We start from the raw sequence: 25,184 nt of genomic DNA on the forward strand, positions 1-25,184 counted from the left end.
GGTGGAGGGGGTCTTGTCGCTGTAGGTAGGTGAGGTTTGTGGTCACACCTCCACATCGTTGAGGTCCGGAGGTATCCCACTGGGTGGGTGGTGTGGTGGGTTGATACCAGCCTTCAAGGTACGCTTTTCCGTCCCAGGTGGAGGCATAGCCAATGTCCCAGACGCAGCAATACCTTCGGAGGCAAACGCCCTGGAGGGTGGTGGGGCGAGGTACAGTATCTACTCTCTGGCAATAGAATCCATGGGTGAGGCGGTCGGTTGGGTGATTTTGGTCAGTATAAACTGATTCCTCTCCGCCGTTGTCCACGGTTGTCCAGTTTAGTGATTGTTGGGGTATGCCATCAGAAAATAGCGTATAGGAACCATTTATGCAGTGGGCTTGGTTCCAAGTGTCATCTCTGCTGAGTATTAGTTTGCCAAGGAGGATGTAGTTTGGGGAACGGACAAAAAGTTCCCAAGTCTGTTGTGTCTTAAGGGTAGGCAGTATAGAGTGGCGTAGAAGGACACGAGTCTCAGGTACACAAAAGTCAAAATCCCCTAAGTGGTCTAAAGTTCCTGGTTTTACCATATCTACGATCCCGAAATCAAGGTATTGATGCTCAATTTGTAATCCTGGGCATGAAACATGCGTTGTCATGGAAGTGAGAGTTGCGGCGAGAATGGGAAGCATGAGTAGAGCAGAGGCAGGAGGCATGATGTACCTGTGGTGGAGCATGGCAGTCAGGAACAGGGCGGCGGTGGGTTGCAAAGGCAAAGTGTTCGGAGGGATGGGCTGCTAAAGGTGAGCTGTCAAAGCGGAGCTGTCAAACGGAGGGCTGTCAAAGGAGAGCTGTCAAAGCGGAGCTGTCAAAGGCGAGGTGTTAAAGGCAAGCTGTCAAAGCGGAGCTGTCAAAGGCGAGCTGTCAAACGGAGAGCTGTCAAAGCAGAGCTGCCAAAGGAGGGTTGTCAAAGGCGAGCTGTCAAACGGCGGGCTGTCAAAGGAGAGTTGTCAAAGCGGAGCTGTCAAAGGCGAGCTGTCAAAGCGGGGCTGTCAAACGGAGGGCTGTCAAAGGAGAGTTGTCAAAGCGGGGCGTTATGGTGTCTTACGAAGGCGGAGGCGGATTGGCGGTCGCGCCTGGTTGTCCGTTGTCGGAACGAGTTCGGAGGTCACGAGTTCGGAGGTCCAATGGGTTGGTGTTGGTGTTGCAGCGGGTCCGGTCTGTAGGGCTCGATGCGTGCCCCGATCTGGTCCGGTCTGTAGGGCTCGATGCGTGCCCCGATCTGGTCCGGTCTGTAGGGCTCGGTGCGTGCCCCGATCTGGTCCGGTCTGTAGGGTGACTTCTGGGCCGGCGTTGTCTTCTGACGGTTGTGAAGGGATGGAGTAGGGTTCGTTGTCGCCGGAAGGACTAGGTGGGGAAGCGGGTTTGCAGCGGGTATGGTGCAGCCAGGCCGACTTTTCTGCTACCTTGACGGAGGTGGGGGTGGTGAGAAGTACCTGGTAGGGTCCTTCCCAGGTGGGTTGTAGGGATACCTTCTGGTAGGTTTTTGCCAGAATCCAGTCTCCTGGCTGGAACGGATGAATGTTCTTGTCAAGGGGTAGGCTCTGACTTGCGGCTGCGTATCTGTGGAGAACAAGGAGTTGCTTCTGGAGCTGCATTATATATTTTGTCAGTTCAGACTCGCCTACTTCTAGTCCTGATTGGGGAAATTGCGTGTTATACACAGGGGAAGGTCTCCCGAAAAGTAGTTCATAAGGAGAAATATTAAGGTTACCACGGGGACACGCTCTGAGATTGTGTAGGACTAAGGGGAGAGCGTTGACCCACTTAATTCCAGAATCCTTACAGAGCTTCCCTAGCTGGGACTTCAGTTGTTGATTCATTCTCTCAACTTGCCCCGAGGAAGGGGGGTGGTATGGGGTATGCAACTTCCATTTAATCCCTAAAGCTTTAGCGATTTGCTGCACCACATCGGAAGTGAAGTGTGAGCCCCTGTCGCTATCTATATGTCTTGGGACCCCAAAACGTGGTATTATTTCATGAAGTAAAGTCTTTGCCACTATCTGAGCAGTAGCTCGGCGAGTCGGGAGACATTCTACCCATCCGGTCAATTGATCAATAATGACGAGGGCATGCTTGTAGCCCTGGCAAGGGGGTAAATCTATAAAGTCGACTTGGAGGCTTTTGAAGGGGACAAATGCCCATGGTCTGGCTCCTGGTGGACACCTGGCAGTATGTTTTGGATTAAATGTTTGGCAAGTATGACAATTCTTTACTGCTGCTTTTGCGGCGAGGGCCAGTCCTGGGGCATACCAGCAGTGTTGTACTGAATCTACGAGCTTGTCCCTTCCCCAGTGGGTACACTGATGCAAGATCCTTATGTGTTTGGGTACCCAGAGCCTGGGCATTATGAGTCTCTTGTCCGGGAGATACCAAATGCCATTTTTAAAGAGCGCTCCTTGCTCTTCCCATCCCTTTATTTCTTCTGGGGTGGCAGTGTTGTACATTAATTCAAAGTCTATATCCGACGGAACCTGGGGTCCCTGGAATTCATTGTCCGTAGACAGTGGTAGGAGGGCTGCTTCCTGTGCCGCGCGATCAGCACTACGGTTCCCTACTGTGACTGGATCTTTTCCTTTGCAATGGACTACCGCTATTTGTTCTGGGAGATGTATAGAGTCCATAAGACGTTGTACTAGGGGGGCATGGGCTATTCGCGTGCCTGCAGCGGTCAGAAAACCTCTCTGTAGCCAGATTTGCCCAGTAGCATGAACTAACCCAAAACAATATTTTGAATCTGTGTAGATTGTGACCCTCTGTCCTGCCCCCAATTCACAGGCCCGGATCAAGGCAATAAGTTCGGCAGCCTGTGAGCTATATTTTGCATGTACAGGACGCGCTTCCAGGATGTCGGTGTCACTAACAACTGCATACCCGCTTTTCTGTTCTCCCCCCACAATTTTTGAGCTTCCGTCGGTGTATAATATAAGATCGGGATTGGTTAGGGGGAGATAGTCGAGGTCCTCTCGTGGTTTTTCGGTATGACGTACTATTTGGGAACAGTCGTGATGTGGGGTGCCATCGTCAGGAAGGGGTAAGAGGGTAGCCGGATTGAGGGAGTTCACTCTTTTTATGGTAACATTAGACGGACTTAAGAGGATGGCTTCGTATCTATTCAATCTCTGTATTGTGAAACGTTGGCAGCCTTGTAAGCTAAGAAGGGTGGCCACAGCATGGGGAACATTTACGGTCAGTTCATGTCCCAAAACAGTTTCTTGTGCCTTTTCTAGGAGTAGTGCTGCAGCTGCCACCGCTCTAAGGCACCCCACATTCCCCAGTACAGTAGTGTCTAGCTGAAGGCTGTAGTAAGCGACGGGTCTGTTCCTTCCTTGAAAGGGTTGGGTAAGGACGCCAGAGGCTACCCCCTTATTTTCGTGGACAAACAAGGAGAAAGGTAGTCTATAATCAGGAAGTCCGAGGGCAGGCGAGGATCTCAACTCCTGTTTGATGGATTCGAAGGCTTCAAGCGCCTCCGCAGTCCATTGCAACTGGTCTGGGGCGCTATCATGTGTCATTTCAGTGAGTGGGCGGGTGAATTCTCCGTAGCGAGGGATCCATGCTCTGCAAAATCCGCTCATTCCAATGAAACCCCTGAGCTGCCTTTTTGTTTTGGGAAGGGGTAGCATTGTTATGGCCTCAATCCTATCGGTGGTGAGAGCACGGGTACCTTCTCCAAGAATGTGGCCAAGATATTTTACCTCCTTTTGGCAGTATTGTATCTTTTTGGGGGATACTTTGTGTCCCTTATGTGCCAATATCGTCAGGAGGGCTATAGTGTCTGATTTACAGGATTCCAAATCCCGCCCGCAAAGTAAGATGTCATCTACGTACAGCCTGAGAGCGGAGCCTCCCGGAAGGTTCACATCCAATAGGTCTTGGTGTAATATGGAAGAGAAGATGGCTGGGGACTCCACATACCCTTGGGGTAACCGGGTCCACGTTAATTGGCCGGTTTGCCAGGTAAAAGCGAAAAGAAATTGGCTTTCTGGGTCCACGGGGATACTAAAGAAAGCGGAGCACAGGTCTATGACGGAGTAAACTACAGTTCCCTCCGGGATGGTACTCAAAAGGTGGTGAGGGTTGGCCACTACGGCGTGTCTGGGGATAACAAAGGAGTTGACCAATCAAAGGTCTTGCACCAAGCGCCATTTGACGGGGTTGGTATTCGGCTTTTTGACTGGAAGGAGGGGGGTATTACACGGTGAGGCACAGGGAACTAGAACTCCCATCTTCAGAAATTCATCAATCATTGGAGTGAGTCCGTCGATTGCATCGGGAGGTAGGGGATATTGTTTGGTACAGGGAAAAGGTAGGTCTTTCCTATAGTTAACTTTTACTGGGATTGCAGATTTTAAGAGTCCAACAGAGGTTGATTCAGTTCCCCATAGCCAGGAGGGGACACTATTTAGAAGTTCAGGAGGAAGGTCAATGGGTTTGCTATTAGCTTCTTGAAAAACTCCTTGGAAGTTGAAAATGGAGTCGTTTGGCATATGCAAATAAATTCCTTCTTGGCCGCATTGGATAGTAGCGTTCAGTTTACAAAGCAGATCCCTCCCCAGGAGGTTGACTGGACTGGAGGTCAATAGGAAGGTGTGTTTAACTGATAAAGGTCCAACGGAGACCTTCGCAGGTTTGGAGAGGGGGCAGTTGCGGGGGATCCCATCGAGCCCCATTACGGTTTTGGTTTCCTCTCCCGGGGTCAAATGGCTATTTGTAAGGGTGGAGTAGGTGGCTCCAGTGTCTAGGAGACAGTCGTAGGACTGACCATCAATTTGCTTAGTGCACATGGGGTCGGATGAGGACAGTTGTAAGACTGGGCAGAGAAATGGGAAAGAGGCGGGATCTGCTTCTAATTGTCAATTTGCCTGATATTCTTCCATCACCATTTCGTGAGTTGGGTTTGCGGGGCGACTTTCCTGTTTAAGGGGGTTGGCAGTGTTGTGGGGTTGATTCCGTGGTCGCGGCTGTGGGAGCGAGGGTTCCTCGCGGGGTTGTGTTAGATTCCAGGATTGGTTAGGTCCGTATGGAGGGATAGGCTCTCTGTACCTAGGGTGGGCGTTTTCTGGGTTGTATGGTCTGGGATTTTTATATTCGACCCTTCTGGCTCCTGTCCGGAGGGGGCAATTTCTCCTTATGTGTCCTACTTCTTCACAGTGGTAACAAACGCGGTCATCAAATAGTTTGGATCCCCCTGGTTTAAACCTTTCCTTGGAGGCGGGCATCGCAGCTGCGTAGGCTAACACTCGTGGGGAATCAGGCTTTTGGTCTTTTCTTTTCCGTTCGTCCCTCGAGTTAAAAACGGACTTTGCGATGGAAAGGATTTCATTTATGGTTTTTCCATCGTATCCTAAGTGAGAATTTAGTGCCTTTCGGATGTCGGCTGTAGCTTGGTCTTTAAAAAATCCTTTGACTATTACCTCGTGTTGTGGGCTCTCCGGATCTATTCCACCTCAGGTCTTAATAGCGGAGACTAGCCTTGAGTAGTAGTCAGAGGGATGCTCATCCGGTCCTTGAAGGACAGCTTGGACCTTGGTCCAGTTTACGGTTCGCTGTCCCGCAGCTTTAATACTGTCTAGGATGGCCTTCTTAAAATTTTTTAAACCCCATATACCATTATCAGTATTATAGTCCCAGTCAGGGTCGTTAAGTAGCGTCTGAGCGGTCAGTGGGGTCATCGAGGCGGGACAATTTGGTTGGTACCCTTCTCGGGCAAGGGCTTCCCCCGCCTTCGCTAGTATCTCCCTTTTCTCTGCCTCATTAAAAAGGGCTCCAAGCAACATATGCACATCAGCCCATGTGGGGTTGTGAGTGGAGAAGATGGTGGCTACCTGGCGATGGCATTTGTCAGGGTCGTCTCGTAGGGAGGGCATCTTGTCGGACCAGTTCATTAAATCCGAGGTAAGGAAGGGTTGGTGAGTAAAGACCATGCGGGGTGGGTCTCCTGCCCTGACGGGGGGTATAGGTAATGCCCGCAGTGGAAAAGCGCCCTCTATTTCTCCGTTCTGCAGATTGTCCCTGTTCCTAGTTCTACTGGAGACGGGTCCCTCTCTTCCTTCGGTCAGAAGTTGCCCATTGAGCAGGGGTCCAAGATTCAAATCTTCTTGGTCTCCTCCTGAGTTGGATGCACTTGAGGAAGGGTCGGGCGGCGGCTGTGTATTCGGTGTGCTTTGGGAAGGGGCAGTGGCTGGTGGATTTGTTACATTTTCCCTTGGTCCTGTGCCCCCCGGCTCCTGCTCTGTCTCCTGCCCCGGGTCCTGGTGGTCGGGGTGCTTGAGGTTCGGGGTAGTAGAAAGGAACGAGGGTCCTATCCAATTGTTCCTCTTGGGCTCTAATCTCATCATATGGGGGGGGGGTCCGGTTGTTTTTAAAACAGCCATTTGGCGGACAATTTGGGCTTGCTGCCGTTGAAATAATTCGCAGGCTTCAGCGAAGGCATTTAGGTAGTACAGTTGCCAGGGCTTCTCGTCAGCCAGGTAAGATTTAAGTGCTTGCATCTTTAGGAGGTTAAAGGAACCATGAGGTGGCCATCTGGAGGCTGGTTCTAGGTGGTGGGTGAAGGCGACCCACGAGGTGTTACAAAGGTCCCTCAGCTTGGACTTCGAAAGTCCCTTCCTCCCTCTCAACTCCTTCCAGTTTAAGAGAACAAATTGGAGGGGAGTATCAGAGTCCTCCATCTGGCGGGAAGGCTTCGCGAAAGCCTTGTCGCCTGGAGGAGTCCAGTCAGAATGTTTAGAAGCCTGGGCTCCCATTCTTCCTATGTAAAGGATAGAGGACTAGAGACACACACAAGGGAAAGAGGGGTGATGGGAAGGAAGGGGAATAGAAAAATATCCTTTCAGTGTTTGGAATATCTTTGACTAACACAACTCTCACCTATCTTCAAGCTACAAACTCATTTCAAGAGATCTTATACATGAACTCAAACTTCAGCCACGGGACACCTCGGCCCGAGAAAACTTCAACCACGGGACACCTTGGCCCGAGAAAACTTCAGCCAGGGGACACCTTGGCCCGAGAAAACTTCAACCACGGGACACCTTGGCCCGAGAAACTTCAGCCACGGGACACCTTGGCCCGAGAAAACTTCAGCCACAAACTAAATTCCTTTTCTTCAGCGCTGTTTCACAAGACTAACCCTAGTGTGGGGCCCCAAGTTGTGAACCTCCCGCTCTCCTCTCCACGACAGCCTCCTGCCTAGCTTTTGAGACTAAGTTCGGAATCCCCTACTGAACGCTTGCGTAGTGCAATGCCAGATCGGGGCCCGAGAAAATCCAAAGTTTGAAAGGAAGCAAACGACTTTGCGTTCTCACGTACCCGGGTCATCCCTAACAAAGGTCGCCAGGCAGGAGGGGCGGCTTCGGTTGCATAGTCAGGGTAAGGGGAGAGCAAGAGAGCATTTGAAAGACGCCTCCGGACGACTCCGAGAGAGGGACGTCAGAGAAAGACAGTAAAGAGCCACGCTTTCCCGGACTCAATTCCAAGACAGAGAGCGGGGAAGAAAAGGAGAGGGAGAGAGATTTAGACGTTCCTGGACGACTCCGAGAGGCAACGTCAGAAACAGAAGAGAGTAAGTTCGGCTGTCGTGGAGATATTCCGTTTCCAACCCCCTCCCAATGTATTTACTTCAAAGCATACTCACGTTCGAAGATGTCCCCCGCGGATCCCGGGATCCTTTCTTTGGCCGGCTTTTTTTACCTTGCCTTTGCTCACTCTGGTTGGGCTTTTGGTGACGGTTGATTACCGCCCGCAAAGAGGAGGTAGGGAGAGGAAAAAGGGATCCCCGGGCTAAGGTTGCCCAGTGGCGCCTGATCCCCTCTATCTCCCTCCTCACCTTTGCAGGAGAACCAAGTGTCCCTGAGCACGGTCGCCAAAACTGTTACCGGAAAAATCAGAGGGCTCCCTTGGATGAAACAAAGACACCAGCCAGAGCAATTCAGAGCAAAACAGCAGCCTGTAGGCCTGGTCTTTATTGAAGAAAAGACTGTCGCGACAGGACTCCCACCGCCCACAAAGTGAAGCAAAATGGAAGTCCCGAACAAAGGGAGACCCTAACTTTTATTAGTTGCTAATCCCCTAAGCTACACCCTCAGAATTACATCATATTTACATCATGATTATATTAAAAATAGGAGGAGTTGAGAAGGGGCTGCACAGGTAATCCGAGTGTCCTGACACCTGGCCGGAACCTCCTCTCCCCTCCCCACATGAGTCATGTTTAAGAACAAAGGAAAAAGGGCGAAGTTTCCTGCCCCCTGAGGGGAATCCGGCCACAGTCCTTTGTGAGAGTCCGCGCGGAATACACTAAAATATGCAGTTCATTGTATCCCTGATAGCCTTCTGTCTGAGCCCATCACGATGGCTATCAAGGTTGTCACGTCAACTTGGAAGGACCGCAGAGTACGTGACCGCTCGGTTAAGGGATTATGGCCGCCTGATATCAGGTCACCCCCCTTTGATAGTCCTTGTAATATACAGCAGAATAAAAGTGGTCCGGTGAGAATCCGAGGTATGGCTGATTTTTGGTGAATTTATAAAGAATACTGTCCTTGAAGTTCAAAGCACTTTCGCCTTCAGGAAGCAGCTTGCAACATTTTGATTAAATCAGTCACGGTCAATTGAACTCGGAAACTTTGTATTGAGAGCTGTCAAAAGCAAGGGGAGAAAGCACCAGTAGCCTGCAGTACCTGCGTGGCCGCCGCAAGGGGCGCTGTCCGATAACGCTGATTGGCTGAGGCAGCCGCCGATTGACCCAGAGTTCGGGCGACCGGTCTACCAATAATACAGATAGGGCGATGCGGAGCGTTACGGGAATACAGGATTTTTTCTCAATGGGGAGCTGTCAGGCTAGCGCTTCCTTATTTATGGAAGGCTTTAGGGGGTGTCCCTCTAAAAGGGGCATCTCCAGGGTCGGGACGGTGATGTGTGTGGGTGTGTGTGGAGCTTGTGCATAACAGTGTGATGTGAGGGGGGGGGTCTCCTGCTACACTACTCCCAGACTGCAGGCTAGAGAACGTCGCTGCAAGCTGGTGACCCATTCCCTGGGTGGTGCACTGGGAAGAAGAAACCTCATCCAGAGATGGGAGGGAAGCACTTTGGCCAGTGCCATGGGGCCTTTCTTCGGAAAGCTGCTCGGGGACCTGCAATGGAGCACTGCCCAAGGAGGAGGAAATGTGGGAGGCGTGCTGGGAAGGCTGCTGGGACGCCAACGCTTCCTGGCTAAGGGAAGCAGCTCTTCCAGTGGTATCTCTGGGAACAGAGGGCATCGAAGTGAGCTGGTAATGAGAAGGCTCAGCCAGGTGGCAGCCGGAGGTCTCTGGGGTCGTACCCAGGGATTCGTTGGGCAAACTTTTCTTCTCCATTCTGTGGACACGAAGGCAAGTCTTCTGACCACTGTACCAGCTGGTTTCAAAGGCTATTTTTTATGAAAGCTTGAAAAACAAAGAAAACACAATATACAGAAATCAGTGTCAGATATCAAGCATTTTGAAAACATAAAAATGAAAAGAAACAGAAGACGAAAAGCTTTCTTCTTTGTTGCAAAGTAATTCCCAAGAATAAGCCTTTTGACTCCTGGGGAAATCACCAGCAATTTCATGCCAAATGCAGCAGAGGGAAGGGGCACAGGAGCTGCTATGAAACAGACGTTCCTCAAATCACAGCTGTTTGATACAGGGATGGAATCAATCCTTTTGCTTCAGTAAAAACCTCAAGGGCCGTAGGTTGTGCTTAAATGAAGTGGATGGTGTTACAAAGGATCTCAAAATGAAACACTGTTTTTCAATTTGAAAACTGTTGAATGATCTTTACCTATCCTGGGAACAGTACAAGAAGAACTACATGAAGATGATGTACAGATGGTATACAACACCAGTGCAGTTAGGGAAAATGTACAAAACTAGTTCAAATATATGTTGGAAGTGTAAGGAAAAGGAGGGAACATTTTATCATATGTGGTGGGAGTGTAAGGTAATTAAAACATTTGGGGAAATGATATACAATGAATTGAAGAAAATGTCCCATTTAACATTTGTTTAAAAACCCGAGGCATTTTTGTTGTGGATTGTAGGGAAAGATCTGCCAAAAAAGTTGAAAAACATCTTCATGTATGCGACAACGGCCGCGAGAGTTCTGGTTGCGCAAGGATGGAAGACTGAAGAAACCCCAACTAAAGAATCATGGCGAGAAAAGTTGATGGACTATGCAGAAGTGGCAAAATTGACATATAAGCTACGGGACAAGGATAACTGTGACTTTAAGGACGAATGGGAACCTTTCACAAAGTCTCTGAAGACGCAACAAAGCAAATTGGACTCCTTGGCAGGTTTTGAATAAACATCCACATTTTTTTTTTTTTTACTGTTAATAATCAGCTAAACAGTTTGAGGATCTATACAACTTTGTAACATGCAGAAAATAGCAATATTAGAGAAACCAAAGACTGGAACTGAGGGAATTCAGGAGGTGGGTTGGTGTCAGGGAACTGCAGGCAGCGAGGGAGGAAAGAATGGGAGGATACAGAGAACGATCTCCGCTGATTAGCACTGGCTCGTCCTCTGAGGACAGAGAAGAGGATAGTGAGTCTGAGCAGGAGGGGGTGCTTCCGAGAGAGGGGGATCCACGTCATAGGGAAAAACGGAAGGGGCTGGGCCGTTGGCTGTGCTGGTCTCGAGGGAGAGGGGGGAAACAAACCAGTCGAAGCAACGCATCATGAGAGACGGATCGCTTTGTTTATTCGGCATGTAATCTTGTCAGAAGGAAATAAAGAATGAAATTTATGGCTGGCTGCCTGGAGTGCTTTCACTGCCGAGAGCAGCAACGCGCTGCAGCTGGCAAGCTGACAGGTTGCTTCGACACACCCAGTTAATGAGCACTCGAGAGGAGAGGCTCAAAAAGAAGAAAAGGAGGATGGAACGTCACCTTGAACAGCTGGAAAAAGAGAGAGCTGATTTATTGGCTACGTCAGAGGAATTAAGAATTCGTTTGCAAGAAGCCAGAGCCAGATCTGCCGGAGGTTCTGGAGGGCCCCTGAACCGGTCTTTGCCACTGGTAAGCAAATTCAATGGACACCCCAGACTGTATATGGGCTTCAAACTGGACATGCAGTATGCTCTTGAACTGCAAGGAGCTGCTTTTGCTGGGGATGCTGAAAAGGTGGGGTACCTTATAGGCCATTTGACTGGGGCAGCGTGAGATTGGGTACGCCCACTGCTTGCTAGCCATAATGCTGCACTCAGCGATCTCAAACAATTCTGGGAAGCGATGGACGTTATGTTTTCATTTGAATCGGAGGAGGATGTGACCCAGCAGCATCTATTGGATCTCCGGCAGGGGAACTCAACTGTGAGGGCGTACTGGTCCCAATTTGCAATGCTGGTGCACAAGCTTGATTGGAGCTTTAACTCAAAGCCTGTGCAAGCTTCATTTAAGGCCAGACTTAATTCTCAGGTGCCAGGGGCCCCCGTCACAAGGACTTGCATTCCCTTGTTAAAGCTGCTCTGGCGGTGGGCAGCAGGCAAGAGCTGAGGCAGCTTGAGAAGGCTGAGAGCAAAGGCCGACGTTTCCATGGTGATCGCATTCCTGAGATACCAAGTGAGGGAGAGCAAGGTCAATCTCGCTCGGAGCCGATGAAAATTGACTCTGCCCACGCACGGGAAGATTCAAAGGCTCAACGGCCAATTCACAAGGCGGCAAAAGACTGGCAGGCTGCCAAGAAATGTTTTATCTGCCAGAAACCAGCGCACTTTGCCAGAGTGTGTCCTGAACGTCACAACTTGCAGGGAATGGTGGGGGCTTCCTCCCAGATGGGAGAGGGGGGAGTCCAAATGCAGGGAAACGCCAGTGCCTGGCTGGGAATGGAGCGGGGCAGCAGCCAGGCAGCAATGGAACCAAACCAGAGCCCTGACCAGGACACCCCCAAACAGGCATAATTGTGAGGGTGTTGCTGGACCTCCCCAATGGACATGCTATGGAGGTCCATGCCCTGTTGGACTCAGGAGAGAGTGCCAATTTCTTCAGCAGGGACCAATTGCATTTACTACCTTTGGACTTTCCGCTACAAGTGACCACCATTGATGGGCGGGAACTTTTGGGAGGGCAAGTGACCCATCAGACCCCCCCCATGAGAATGAGGTTTTCGACACATTCTGAAACGATTGCTTTCCATGTGGCCACGCTGGCCCATCATTCTGGGCATGAGCTGGTTGGCCTTGCACAATCCGGTGGTTTCCTGGCATCAGCGTAACCTGACGTTTGGATCGGCGCATTGCTTGGAGAACTGTTTGGGAGTAAAGGAGCAGTGAGTTGGTAGTGCCTGTAGGTGTTTTGATTAGTCCGTGACGTGCTAATTGATTTATTATCCGCAATTAGCTCTTTATGGCAGCTTCGGCAGGTCCGGCACACTTCCTCTGCACGATCTGCTCCTTCTTCTCCGTCACGCCCAGCAGAGTAAAACACAGCAGCAAACTGTCACTTAGTTTCCCACAAACACACAGAGCACAGTAATGTCCATTTACAGCTCTTTTATTGCATCATTTCTCCAGGACTTCTCGCAGCCATGGCAAACTCCCTCTCTCTCTCTCAACGACCGGAGAGGAACAGCCAGGAAAGCTCCTCCCAGCTTCTAAAACTGACGTCAGAATGCTGAGGCATCATGGGAACAACTTAACCTCTTAAGTTCCAACTCCCATACCCCCTCTGCCACACATTCTGACAATACCTGTGGAACATCCACGTAACTCTCAGGTTCACACTGTGCGAAACTTACCAACGCACCTGTGGCTTGGTATCTTTCCGGTGGAACACCCTTCGTTGTGCGACTGGATCGCCTGGGCACAAACTCAGATGTTACCTCTGACTCACTGCCACCAGGAACTGTGTCCTCAGCATCACGGGACTCCCCCTCTGACTTAAAGCGTTTTCGAATCCTCTCCATTACACTCACAGGAGAACTGGGCTCACTCTTGGCCTCCCTTTTAACAACTTGTGGAGATGCCCCACCCTGCTCCAGACCTTGGTCAGTGACCTGACCGTCATCAGCAGACTCAGCCTCTTCTTCCTCCCCCTCAGAATCTTCCTGTTCTGAATCAGAGAGACATTCTGAAAGAATATCACGCTTGACAGCAGTCTTTGACTTTTTATCCTGCTCATAGAACTCAGCGTGCTTGCTGATCAGCAGTTTACTCTGATCACCTGATGGGAACGCAAACCTCCATGCATGCGCTGCTGGCTCATACCCACAGAAGATCATTTTCCGGAACTTGGATCCATCTGGCCCCTGCAAAACTTTAGGCACTGGCACAGATGCACGCGATCCAAACCTGCGCAAAAAATGAATCTGGGGTTTCCTGCCATGCAACAAGCCAAACGGTGTGTCACCTACCACTGAATTGTAGGTCCGATTCCAGGTGAAGCTCACATACCTGATTGCCTCCAGCCAAAACTTTGGTGGCAACCCAGACTCCTTCAGCAACACCTTTGCAGTCTGGACCAGAGCCTGACATCGTAGCTCTGCCTCCCCCCTCTGATTGGGTGAAGTCACTGTGTGACGTATCCCTTTCTTGCGAAAGAACTTCTGCAAAGCAGAACCTGTAAATTGAGCTCCTCTGTCACTTGTGACAGCTTGCACTTTGGTGGCAAACCTTTGTTCCACCTCCTCAATCCACCCTTTGATCAGCTGTGCTGCATCATCCCTGGATTTGAGACCATGGGTCCAGGAATTCTGCGTAAAATTATCCTGCATCGAGAGCAGAAACCTTGACCCTCCCAGACTTGGTTCTTTCACAGGACCCAACAGATCTATGTGAACTAGCTCAAAAGGTTTTTCGGTTACCCTATCCACCTTTGGGTAACTGCACCCTTTTACCTTTGCATGTCTGCATGCTTCACAATCCATCGCACATCCACATTCTACAATGTGGCAACCGTTAGCGACCTCGGGTAGCGTCTGTAGTTCTTCTACAGAGCCATGAGCTGTCCTAGCATGCCAAGCGTGTACACATGCATCATGATTGGGAATTGTAGCACGCAGTGCTTGTGCTTTCTCAACCTTCCCCTCACCCTCCAGAGACGTTTCAAGAATGAAAAGATCATTCTGCCCCTTTTTAACCTTGGCAAGCATCCTCCCTCCTTTGGAGATTGTGCACACATCACCCTGAAAACAAACCGTAAATCCCTTTTTCAGTAGATACGGCACAGATAAAAGACAGTGGTGCAACCCAGGAACAGTACAACACTCCAACGTTTCCTGTAAAATACGAAAATGCAGATTTACAACGTTAGTCAAATTTCCTTTCTGTCCATTTGCAAACAGTACAGTTTTCCCGACCGGAATTGCCTTGCAATTCCACCCCTCTACAGCAGGGGTCTCTGGAATCAAGTTGCGATTAGCTGCAGAGTCAATAACGAAACGAAACTCTGAGCCTTTCTCACAGCTGTTTTCAAACAACGCCAGACTAGCCGTGATCTCATACGTCTCTTCCTGGCACCTGGCACGTCCACCAGCCTCAGTCCCACGCCTGGTTGTTTTCCCAGACTTGTTGCCATGGAAACCCGACTGATTCCCATGGGAGTTGTCCTTGAAAACATCCTGCCTTGCCTCTCTGCTCCGGTGGGGGCAATTTCGACGTACGTGGTCATCTGACTTGCAAATGTAGCAACGACGAACTTCAGTGGAAAAATACTGCCTGGGGCTCCTATCAGCTGGCCTGGCCCTCCTTCTTCCGGAAAAGCACTCCTTGCCAGATCCGCCCCCTCTGAAATCCACTCCAGCAGGCACAGTGGAAAACTTTTCAAACTTGCCTTTGGAACTTTCCGCCCCCCCGACTTGCTCACTAGCACTCCTTGAGGCTAAATCATCAGGAACAGGGGCTCCAGCCATCTCTAGGCTCTCAGCTTCCATCTGCCCTTGGCCTCCTGCTGAGCCTTCACACAGACGTTTCAGCACCCTCCAGGCCTCACACGCAGATTCAACGCCTTCCAGGTGCTGTTGCAAATTAGCATGCACACCTGCTCTTAACATGCAGATCTCAGCTCTCTCAGCTTTCTCTCTCTGCATCTTCTCCTCCAGAGAAACAGATTGCAGCTTCTCTGCATCTCTGTTCACCAGCCCTGCACTTTCAGCAGCAGCCGGTCCGCTTGTGGACGGCTCTTTCTTGCTTACGTCCCACAAGCCAGTTGCCCAGAACCAGGCTCTCACCCTTCTGACCCAGATTTCCCACGACTGGGTGGTGAGTTCTTCAAGCTGTTCAAACGGAGCTTGAAACACCTCCTGGCCATCTGCCATGGTCTCCCGTTCTCCCCAGGGGCCCCAAGCTGTACTCAAAAAAACACCAGCTCTTCCGGCTCCTGCTGCGTGGAGAAACGATTTCCGCTGTTCTCAGCACTTCTGCATTCAGCACAGGCAAACCTTTGCGTCTTTCAGCTAGCTGCTTGCCTCAAATACAGACCTCCGCTTTCGCCAACTCCACTGCCATCCGAACGCAACTTCAAAGCATTCCAGCAGCCTCTAGTGACAAGTTTACAAGCGGTAATTTAGGGTCCATAACCTGTAGGTGTTTTGATTAGTCCGTGACGTGCTAATTGATTTATTATCCGCAATTAGCTCTTTATGGCAGCTTCGGCAGGTCCGGCACACTTCCTCTGCACGATCTGCTCCTTCTTCTCCGTCACGCCCAGCAGAGTAAAACACAGCAGCAAACTGTCACTTAGTTTCCCACAAACACACAGAGCACAGTAATGTCCATTTACAGCTCTTTTATTGCATCATTTCTCCAGGACTTCTCGCAGCCATGGCAAACTCCCTCTCTCTCTCTCAACGACCGGAGAGGAACAGCCAGGAAAGCTCCTCCCAGCTTCTAAAACTGACGTCAGAATGCTGAGGCATCATGGGAACAACTTAACCTCTTAAGTTCCAACTCCCATAGTGCCAGAGTGGCGGCTACATGTGCGGGAGAGAAAGGCGGCATTCCTCCAGAATATATGGACTTGGTATAGGTTTTCAGTGAAAGAGAGGCAGACACGCTGCCGCCGCACAGGCCTTACGATTGTCAGATCAACTTGGTCCCGGGGGCCAAGTTACCGGCAGGAAAACTGTACTCTATGTCCGATCAGGAGATGGAGGACTTAAGAGCCTTTATCGACAAGAACTTAAGGAGAGGTTTCATCAGGGAGTCCAGGGCAGTGGGCGGAAGCCCCGTGTTCTTTGTGGACAAGAAGGCCACGCGAGAGAGAAGGCTGGTCGTGGATTTCCGGCGAATCAACGCCCAGACGGTTCCCATGGCCTTCCCCATGCCAAGAATCGATGACGTATTGGCGAGGGTGCGAAAGGGGAAAATTTTTACTAAACTGGATCTGAGAGGAGCCTACAATCTCATCAGGGTGCGAGAGGGGGACGAGTGGAAGACTACCACGTTCACACCACTAGGAGCATTCGAATATCTCGTTATGCCCTTCGATTTACAGTGTGGTAGCCCATGCTTCCAAGCCTTCATGCACCACGTGTTGGGACCTTTGCTCTATAAAAACTGTGCTGCATTCTTGGATGACATACTTATTTACTCTCCAGATGAAGAACAGCACGTCAAGGACGTGCGGGAAGTTCTAACTAGGCTCAAGGAGCATCGCCTATGGGTGGAACTGGAGAAGTGTCAGTTTCACACGAGAGAGGTCGAGTTCCTGGGCTATAGGCTGTCGGACAAAGGTCTGGCAATGGACCCAGAGAAGGTCAAGGCGGTGGTGGAGTGGAAAAGCCCGAAAACAAGGAAGGATGTTCAGCGGTTCCTGGGCTTCAGTAACTTCTACCGGAAGTTCATCAAGAACTTCGCATGGCTGGTGACCCCCATAATGGATTGCCTCAGTGGCAAGAAGACATTTGAGTGGACGGAGGCGGCGCAGAGGGCCTTTGAGAGTCTAAAGAGGGTCTTCGCCTCCGAGGAACAACTGCTGCATGTCAACCCGGAACTACCACTGCGGGTGGAGACAGATGCGTCGGATCGAGCGATTGGAGCGGTCCTCACGCAGCAAGATGGGGAGGGGGAGTGGCGTCCGTGTGCCTTTTTCTCCCGGAAGCTCAATAAATCAGAAGTAAATTATAGTATCTATGATAAGGAATTGCTTGCTATTGTGTCTGCGTTCAAACAATGGTGCCATTTTTTGATTGGAGCGAAGCATCAGATACAGGTGTGCACAGATCACAAGAATTTGGAGTACTGGCGGACAGCAAGAGTGATGTGCCAGAGGCAAATACGCTGGGCACAGTTCTTTGCCAACTTTAACTTCAGGATTCAGTACGTACCGGGTGAGCAGAACTTGAGGGCGGACGCTTTATTCCGTAAACCAGAGTATTTGGCAGAGGAAGGACCACCAGTAGCCCAGTTCATGTTCCCTGAGCAGAGGTGGGCTTGTGGGGCGAGATTGGTGAAGGACGACGAACTGCTACGATTTATGCGAGACGATGCTTTTGCCAGAGGAAAGTTGGATGAACTTGGGCAAGGGAGAGGGGCTGAGGGAGGTTTCGAGGAAAAAGGGGGGCTACTGTTTTATTGGGGGGCTTTGTATGTACCAGGGGAACCTCTCCGGGCCCGAATCCTCCGACAACTTCACGACAGCTCGACGGCAGGACACTTTGGGCAACATAAAACCATGTTGTTGGTCACCAGGGAATTTTGGTGGCCCAAGGTGCAGGAAGATGTGAAGGAATATGTGCGAGGGTGTGAGACCTGTCAGAGAGCCAAAGGGGAGAGGGCAGCTCCGACAGGGTTATTAGAGCCTCTGCCAACACCAGGGAGGCCATGGGAGGTGGTATCAGTAGACTTCATCACTGACCTGCCCCGGTCCAGGGGGGAAACGGCGGTGTTGGTGGTGGTGGATCTTCTCACCAAAATGTGCCATTTTGTGGCGTGTTCGCATGCGGTAACTGTGGAGGAGACAGCCAAATTGTTTGTGGAGCACATGTTTAAGTTGCATGGGGTCCCTTCGAGGGTCATTTCGGATAGGGGGACACAATTTACCTCAAGGTTCTGGCCCAAACTCATGAGTTTGTTGCAAGTGGAGGTAAGTTTCACCACCGCCAGACATCCCGAAAGCAATGGGCAGGTGGAAAGGGTCAATGCAGTACTACAGCAGTACCTGCGTTGTTATGTGGGGGAGAGGCAGAACGATTGGGTGGACAAATTAGCGCTGACGGAGTTTGCATACAACAACTCCGAGAACATGTCCACAGGGATGACTCCGTTTTTTGCTAATCACGGGTGCCATCCCAGGGCTTTCCCTGGGAGGGGGGAGGAGTCATGGAGTGTGCCAGCCGCTGAACAGTTTGCAGAGGAAATGGAGGCAATTCAACAGCAATTGAAGTTGAACTTGGAAAGGGCCAAGGAGGTATACAAGAGGCAAGCAGACAAGCATCGGAGGGAAGGGGAAACCCTTCGGGTAGGGGATAAGGTGTGGTTGTCAACACAAGGTTTGCCTTGGAAAGGGGGCTGTAAGAAACTCAAACCCAGGAGGGTGGGTCCCTTTGAGATCATACAGCAAGTCAACCCGGTGGCCTTCAGGTTGAGGCTGCCAGAGAGCATGAAAATTCATCCCGTGTTCCACCGGTCGCTATTGTCGGCTTACCGGCCAGGCAGAAGGGAAGGGGAGGTGCCACCGTCTGAAGTCGAGGAAAGGGAGCGGGGACACCAGATAGAGGAAATACTGGACTCGCGTTGGAAGGGGAATCAGCTGGAGTATCTTGTAGCTTAGGAGGGGGCTCCCAGTTCGGACAACACGTGGGTGCCGTCAGATTGGGTCACCGAGGAGGGTTTAGTGGAGGACTTCCACGAGCTATTTCCCCATAAGCCACAACCCACAGGGAGGTTCTCTGAGCGGGCGTTTGGGCCGACGGACGATGAAGAGGATTTCGAAGGGTTCCCAGCGTCGGACCAAGAGGAAACACAGTGGGGGGAAAGAGTGAGTGAAGAGCGCCCGGGTCCATCAGGTGTTAGAGGTTGGGGTAACGTTTTTGATGATACCGAAGAGGAGGAGGAGATTTTCCTAGGATTTACCCCCGAGAAGCACGAGGAAGATGCATCGGGTGAGGCTCCTTCTCAGGAAAGGGAGGTGAGGGGGGCCTTTGAGGAGGGGGTGGATGTCAGGGAACTGCAGGCAGCGAGGGAGGAAAGAATGGGATGATACAGAGAACGATCTCCACTGATTAGCACTGGCTCGTCCTCTGAGGACAGAGAAGAGGATAGTGAGTCTGAGCAGGAGGGGATGCTTCCGAGAGAGGGGGATCCACGTCACAGGCAAAAACGGAAGGGGCTGGGCCGTTGGCTGTGCTGGTCTCGAGGGAGAGGGGGAAAACAAACCAGTCGAAGCATCGCGTCATGAGAGACGGATCGCTTTGTTTATTCTGCATGTAATCTTGTCAGAAGGAAATAAAGAATGGACTTTATGGCTGGCTGCCTGGAGTGCTTTCACTGCTGAGAGCAGCAACGCGCTGCAGCTGGCAAGCTGACAGGTGGGGTTCTGGGGGGGAAGGGGAGAGGGAGGAAAAATGGGGGGGATAAGGATATGTTTTTGGATAATATGTCTTGTTATAACTTTGAATAAATTAATATATATATATATATATATATATATATATATATATATATATATACTGGGAACAGTACACCAAAGTGGTGGGCAGTTCCACAGACCCTCCTCCTCTGCTCAAAATGCATACAGACCCATCTTTGCGTGGGGAAGATCCAGACAAAAGGAGTCTGTTTTCAAAGTACCCGCCGAGGGGTTTAGACGGCTCCATCCTCTTGCCTCCCCCGCCCCCGATCACTGTTTCACTCTGGAAGGCGTCTCAGACCTGGGTGGAGCAGCCACAAATGACAGGCAAAGAGACAAGGTCCTGCCCAGATTCAGGCTTCCTCATGATCATGTGGAATCTGTACATGTTTCTGTTGACGCTTCCACTAGTGATTTATCTGTACAGGATCGGACTTCATTTCAGCCTACCACATCCTTCCTCTTCCCCCGACAGCATACTAGAGTTCATATGGATTTCAAAGCATGCTTTCAGAACTTGTATGCTTAGCTTTAAACTCCACAAAATTAGCCTATGGCTAGGATGCTATTTATCAAAGTCTGTGCCCATTAAAATATGGTCAGATACAAGTATGCTTTCCCCCTTGTTATACAATTATTATTTTTAAAATTGCATTCAACCATTTACTATTTAAACAGCTTATACACCACTTGACTATAATCATCTCTGAAGTGGCACACGAGAAATACATTGCAGAAAAAGTTAACATGGATGACATCAGACTTCCGTTAAAAAGACCTGCTGGAATAAAAAAAGGATTCGGTAGGTGCTGGGTGCTCTGCCTGATGCTCTCAACTGACAAGATGTAGGTGTGGTTGAATCAAATGGGAACAGTGACCACAGTGCTATCAGACTCAACATACACAGCATGGAAGTGGACAATTGCTAAGGAAATCCAGAACAGTCACATTTGACTTCAAAAGAGGAGACTTCCTCAAAATGAGGGATTGGGTAAAAAGGCAGTTGAAGGGGGGAAGTCAAGGATGGTGAGCCCTTCTGTGCTCCAGAGGGCCTGGGTGGCCTCATTCCCCTGTTGTTCTGAGCACTGCAGAGGGAGGCAAACATGTCCTTCCTGGGGGCTGGTCCCTCCCCGCCCTGTTCCTGGAGGGCAGCAGGAGGAGGGGGCTGCTGCAGCTGCCTCCTTTGGGGGCATGGCTCACCTTGCCTGCTCCTGCCCTCCTCCAACACAGACAACCTTACCTGCCTCAGCCATCCATGGGGGCTTGAGAGTGTGTGAGCAGACTTTGTCATGGGAGGAGGCAGGCCTTGCAGAGGAGGAATGCTGGGGGTAGGCAGTCAAACTCAGCCCTGAAGCTCACTGGGTGACCCTGGGCCAGGCACTCACGTTCAGCCTAACCTACCTCAAATGGCTGTTGTGAGGATAAAATGGGGGGGGGGGGAGAACTTTGCACACCAACTTGACCTCCTTGCAGGAAATGGGGGCTATAAATGTAATTGTGTTATTTGTACCCCACCCACCTCACTGGGTTTCCCCAGCCTCTCTGGGCGGCTTCCAACACATTAAAACAACAAACATTCAAAGCCTCCCTATAAAGGGCTGCCTTCCAGAGGTTTGATAGTTGCTCATCTCCTTGTCACCTGTAGGGAGGGCGTTCCACAGAGAGGCTGCCACCACCGAGAAGGCCCTCCCTCTGCCTGGTTCCCTGCAACCTCGCTTCTCGCGGGGAGGGAACCACCAGAAGACACTCGGAACTCGGAGGAGGACCTCCGGGCTGAAGGATGGGGGTGGAGATGCTCCTTCAGGTATACTGCGCTGAGCTTCCTGACCTAACATTTGCCTCGCTTAACATAATTAGTAAGTGAAGTTTTCCTCTTCCATTCAAGCAGTACAGGAAGTAAGAACGTGCAAAAAGGAGTACTACTTCTAGAATTCCCAACTCCTGACATAAAACAGCACAAAGGTTGCCTTTTCTTGACCATCGATCACCTGCGCAAAGTCCCTACACCACCCCCTATTGTGCTTCAATACAGCCCCATCGGTCAGCCTGGATACTGAGGTACAGCGCTGAGGGCCTTCTGGTGGTTCCCTCATTGCGAGAAGCGAAGTTACAGGGAACCAGGCAGAGGGCTTCTCGGTAGTGGCGCCCGCCCTGTGGAATGCCCTCCCACCAGATGCCAAAGAAATAAACAACTATATGACATTTAGAAGACACCTGAAGGCAGCCCTGTTTAGGGAAGCTTTTAATGACTGATGTTTTAATGTATTTTTAATCTTTTGCTGGAAGCCGCCCAGAGTGGCTAGGGAAACCCAGCCAGATGGGCCGGGTAGAAATAATTTAAAAATATAATTATTAAATTATTATACGCGTTAGAAACAGAATTTGAAGGGGCCGTCTTTTCTGGCATTGCCAAATGAAGCTGCTGACCCATTTCTAAGTCCTAAAATCCACAATGTCTCTGAATACCTGAAAAACCCAGTGGTGCAGGACCCCCCCCCCCGGAAAAAGAACCCATAAACAACACCCCAACCCTCTTTTATTGAGTGTAAAAGAAAAACCCCTTCTTTTAATTTTACAATCTCCCCGTTTCCACTTTAAGAACTCTCAATAGATTAACCATTTCTCTTTATCCGTCACCCTTTTGTCTATAAAAAGTGTCTTCTGGTGAAACCCAAAATAGACTCTTTGTGTATAAACTAACTTTATATCTATTTTCAGATTCTTAATACGCCACACACGTCTAATACAGTGGTTCTCAAGGTGCGCATTTACTCTGACTTGATCAACCACAAATATCCAAGCCACCTAACCCTGAAATCCTAACCTTCTAATTCCAAGTCTCTTCTTTCTCAATATCCCCCATTCCGTTAACAGCACCAAGCAACAAACTTTAAAATGCAAGTTTAAAACGCAAGCTTTCCTTTGCATCTTGCAGAACTTTAAATGTAATTCGTGGTTTTTTTCACCTGTCTGCCAAACTTAGGTCTTTTTGCCATCCTTTAAATGGGAAATCAGTAGTTGAGCCATACTTTTTGGTAAAACGTTCGTCTGGATCCCGGAAGAACAATGGGAGTTTCCGCTAGCGCCAGCCACTTCTCCTTCTGCAAGCAGTGCTACACGAATTCCCACCTGGGATGAGCCGCTAAACTGAGCCGCCGGAGAAAGACTGGGGCGGGCGGAAAGTGGGAGGGGGAAGTCGTGCGCTTCTGTCCCTTGAGAAAAGTGCTGCTCCTCCCCGGAGGCAGCCTGCTTGCAGACAAGGGGGCTGGGCTGCCTCAAAGCCCATCAAGGCCAGGGGCTGCTAGCATGACTCATCCCGGCTTTATCATCTGAGGGGAAAGGATGCACGGTCTTAAATGCTGGCCTTGGCAACTTGGCTGAGCTTCCTTGGGCCAGCTTAGCCTCCCTCACAGAGGGTTGTTTTGAAGATACACTCAGGAAAACACCCGAGGCATGAAGAAGAAGAACGAGGAGAGTCTGGAAAGGGGGGGTGGGGAGGACTTCCGGTCAGCGCCAGCGACAAATGGCGGATCCCTTCTGAGCTCCGGAGGGGATCGGCTCCGTGGGACTGGGTCTTGCCGCTGCGTCGAAGCGGGGACCCTAAAAAATCACAGGTGATGAAGCCTGTGAGCGTGGAGACTCGGCGGGCACCAATTGCGCCCCCCAAACTGCGAAGGAGCCTTTTTAAAGGCTCCGGAATGGGACAGGGTGAGCGGCGCGGGGCTGAGAGTCGACTACCCATTCCGCGGAGTGAAGCCGCACGGCCATTGTCGGAGAGCGCTGATTTCTTTCTGGACATTTGGACTCTAAAGCAACTACCCGTGAGTAGGTTTAATCGATTTATGGAGGAAAATCTGAAATTTGGCACCGAAACGGGAAAGGTATAAACAGGAAGTCTGCCTTTCCGGCTTGTAAACAGAATAAAGCAAAGAGACTGTAAAGCTGTAACTTTGAAAGACGTCATCTAAAGGCTTAAATTCCAACATCAGAAAAGTGGTTCCCCTCCTGTTTGCAGGAGAGGAGGGGAGAAGTTTGAGCATTATTTACCTGCAAGAAAAGGGGGAAGTAAATATATATCCGCTGCCCCAAAACCCTGGGAACGGACTGCCTTTGACAGGGAAGCAGATTACTGGGAGGACTGCCAGCACGTTAAAGGTAAAGACTCTTGAAATAAGTCTGTGAAAGATACATTGTTTTAAGACCGTTCTTGACTATAAAGTAACTTTTAAGGACATTGAAACTGTGGCTTTTAAGGGATATGGGGGACATATAAGGACCATATTTGCTTCAAAAAGTTACAAAGTGAAGTTGGAAGTGTGTGCCCCTAGAGGAGACTTTGTTGCAACAACAATCAAGCCACTAAGTAACCAAGCCAGTGGAAAATTCCTTTTCAAAACAAATCAACCAGGCGTGAGACTGACCTTGGGTTTTTATGAGAGTGTTATGGCAAGTGAGAAAGGGAAGATAGAGCTGGCACAGGAAAAAGTTACCAGGTCTGGCAGACAATACAAGGCTGACATTACACATCAGTGAAGGGCTTCAATATCTGGAGCAGCAGGCACAGTAGGAGCGGCTGCTTTGCAGGTAAAACCAAAAATTATGTCATCTGAAGACGTATTGGCTCAGGCACTTGGCAAAATTAATGAATCCCTGGAAAATTTAACTAAACAAGTAGCAGGGACAAACAAACAGGTTGCAGAGACAAACAAACAAGTAGCAGAAACAAATAAACAAGTGGCTGAGGTCTCAGCAAAAATTGATTTGAACACTACAAGCATTAATGAACTGGGAAAGAAGGTGAATTCTAATATACAGTCCATCGAAAAGCTATTAAAGGAATCGGCCACGACTCAGAAGATTGCAGAAGAAGCGAAGGATATTGCAATTGCCACTCAGGAGAAGATACCACCGGTATATAAGAAACTAGAGGACCACGACTTGGCATTGTCTATGGTCGAACTACAAGGAAAGGAGAGAAATTTAAGGATTAGAGCAGTACCTGAAAACGAGAAGGACAATTTGGCAGACTTCCTTACAAAGAAATTCATATATTTTTGGCAACAGGACCTGGGGGAGGAAGAATTCAAGATAGTGAGTGCATTTAGACTTGGAAAAAGACAAAGAAAGAACAAGGTAAGAGACTGTTTGATTACTTTAAGAACAAAAGAAGAAAGAGATAAAATTTTGAACTTGCACTACCAAAGAACTTTGGAAATTGAAGAGTCATTTGTGGAGATCTTTAAGGATATATCTAAACATATTTTGGATGTAAGGACCTACTACAGAGACCTGGTCGTTCTATTGAGAAGAAACAGAATACTCTTCAGGTGGGAATTCCCCCAAGGCCTATCTTTTAAATACAAAGGAAGGAAAATAAGAATAAGGACTGTGAATGATAAAGACAAGTTTTTGAAAGACCATGGTGAGGACTTACAGAAAGAAGTGGAATCTGGAGAGGAGCCAATTGCATCAGGAAAAGGAATCTTGGATATAGCAAACTTATCATTTGGACTCCTTGGCCCAGGGAAAGACACACCACCGACAGAAGAAGAACAACTACTCGGTGCAGTTGGAGGGAAAACTAAGTAATTTCACCATGTCTCTGCAACTTCT

Source organism: Podarcis liolepis, assembly GCF_965112155.1.
Source record: "Podarcis liolepis genome assembly, chromosome: W".
Lineage (NCBI taxonomy): Eukaryota > Metazoa > Chordata > Lepidosauria > Squamata > Lacertidae > Podarcis > Podarcis liolepis.